At 66.7% G+C, this 2,500-nt stretch overlaps 1 non-coding gene across 1 annotated transcript; it reads right to left on the reverse strand.

Annotated features, from left to right (window-relative positions):
• Nucleotides 1–1,257: 1,257 nt before the first annotated feature.
• On the reverse strand, nucleotides 1,258–1,411 carry LOC140473538 (5.8S ribosomal RNA). The gene has a single exon (XR_011958407.1). It is a non-coding gene; the product is annotated as a 5.8S ribosomal RNA (ribosomal RNA).
• Nucleotides 1,412–2,500: the final 1,089 nt, after the last annotated feature.

Here is a 2,500-nt window from a genome sequence, read left to right on the forward strand (position 1 = left end):
CCGGAGACCCTCCCCCGTCCACGGCGGGAGGCGAAACTCGGAAGTGCCGGCTGCTTACTCGAGCGGAAGGGTCAGCCTGATTCCTGCCTTGCCGGAGGCCCGGTCGCGGGGGTGACGACCCGCCGCCCGGGACGTGCGAGGCACCAGCAGACAGAGACTGCCCGACGGTCAGAGAGAGGGAGAGAGGAGTGCCGAGGCTCAAGTGGCGAACGGTCGCGCAGGCACGCCACGCACATCGATCGCCAGCCGCGGAACGGCACGGCCTTCAGTGGGGCCGGCGGGCGACGCCGCTCCTGAACCCAGCGGCCCCGAGCCGGACGAGTTGAGGAAGGCACGCCGACGGTGACAGGGTGCGGAAGACACAGCGGTGGCCTTCTGGCGACTTGGCCCCCGACAGCCCGACGTTCCGCCGTCCTCCCGATGGCCAGGAGGACCGTGCGGGGGTCGGCCGACGGCGTGGTAGGTGTGCCTGCACGGTGACGGAGCACACACCACGCCCGCCAACCCCTCCGTACCTCCCGAGACCGGTGGCAGGACGGAGCGGAAAACGTGCGGACTGAACGGGAGAGCCAAGAGCCAGCGATCCACGCGCGTGCGACCGTCCAAGTCACAGCGTTCGACGAAAACCTCCTCCCTCGGCCAGGCACTCGGCGCCAGCAGGGGAGACAGGATCAGACGCCCCGCCGGCCACTTAAGGCCGAGGACGAACCACGAGACGGGCGGCTGCAGCAGCGGGCGGCCTGCAGCTCCCAGCACTCTCAATCGATCAACCATCGAGTCGGGTCAGCGTGTCAAACCGGCGAGCTCCACGGTCAGGCCGGCGGCGCACCAGCACCGGACCTCCGCGGCTCCCTTCACTCTTTCCACTGCCAGCCAACCGAGAGACGGACCCAATGCGGACGTGCAGAGCTTAGGCAGACCCCCCACTGGAGGCTCAACACTTCGTGGCAGCTCCGTGTCCCAGAGACCAGGAGGGTTGGCACACACACACAGTGTGAACCACCGACAGCCATTCTGGGACCGGTGACAGCCGTGCTGGCCCCACTGCCACGACACAGACGGACGCCAGGCCGCGCTCCCCGGCGGGGGGATGGCGTCGAGCCTGACGAACGGAATGTGCAGGGTGGGGGGGAAAGGCCAAGCGCTCCGACGCCGGAGGGCTCCGGAGTCTGAACTTAGGGGGACAAAGAGGACGGGTCCTCTGCGACACCCCAGCCGCGCTCTCGCCAGCCAAGGCGAGTGCGATTGATTGCCAAACGACCCTCAGACAGGCGTGGCCCCGGGAAGAACCCGGGGCCGCAAAGTGCGTTCAAAGTGTCGATGATCAATGTGTCCTGCAATTCACATTAATTCTCGCAGCTAGCTGCGTTCGTCATCGACGCACGAGCCGAGTGATCCACCGTCAAGAGTTGTCTGAGTTTGTTTTAGGTCTCTCCCTCGCCAGAGGAAAGCGACCCGGACCGCACATACGCTCCCCACCTTGAGCTACAGCCACCTGCACGCCGGCGTGCGGGCGGAGCAGGGTGGCGTGAAGCGATGGGGAGCACCATCCTGGTGCGGCCCGCAGAAACATACGTCTATTGGGGGGAGGAGGACAGGGCGCCCAAGAGGCGATGCGTGCCCCAACGCACCGCAGCGACGGAGGCAGGATCACCGCCACCATGTCGCCCGCCTAGTATCACGAGGCGTGCAGCAGCTTTGCCCTAGGAAAAGCAGAGGCGGGAACGGGCACCGGCCATCGGTTCGGCAGCGTCACTGACGCGTGCACGTGGCGGCGTGTCGGCGAGCGGACTTCCTGCGAGGAGGCGGGGGCGGCACTCGCCCGAGCAGACGCCCGCCCGGCCCAGCCACCGCCGAGGTGGACTGGGAGTCGCGGCAACGGCTCGTCATACTCGTTCCCACACTCACAGCGCAGCTTGCCCGCAAGCCACCGACCACCGATCGACGCCAGGCGCCCCGACCGAGAGCGGGATCGCTCGTTCGCCCTGCTGGCAGTTCGCTGGGGATCACTACTGCACGGAGCTCGGAGACCGACGGGCGGCAACTCGAGAGTCTTTAAACCACCACCCCCATCCCGCAAGTGCAAAGAGGCTGTATACGCACAGACGGGTGAGGGGAATAGGTACCCCGTCGGGTTTGAAGGGAGCGTGACTAGATAGCAACGATGTAAACCCAGCCGATTTGGGAGCGAAAGACCGGCGCCTGCATCACCGGCTTCGTTTCCCGTGGCTGGAGAGTACACCGAAACCCTCCGTCTGTCGCGAGCTCCCGACGACGCGGTGCCGCCAAGCAGCAGGGCCGGACCTGGTGTGGCTCCCCTCGTCGATCACAGACCGGTCGGCACTACTGACGAGACGGTGGAACGGGCTTCGCCCCTTGTGACGAAGGGTGATGCGAACCCGCCCGCCCGCGTGCGTTCGGGGTGGACTCGGCAAACGGAGATTTGAAATCGGAAAGTGTCCTCCTGCCCCGCGCAGGTAGGCGCCCAACAGTTGTGGGG

The sequence above is a fragment of the Chiloscyllium punctatum genome, unplaced genomic scaffold (genome assembly GCF_047496795.1).
Source record: "Chiloscyllium punctatum isolate Juve2018m unplaced genomic scaffold, sChiPun1.3 scaffold_632, whole genome shotgun sequence".
NCBI lineage: Eukaryota > Metazoa > Chordata > Chondrichthyes > Orectolobiformes > Hemiscylliidae > Chiloscyllium > Chiloscyllium punctatum.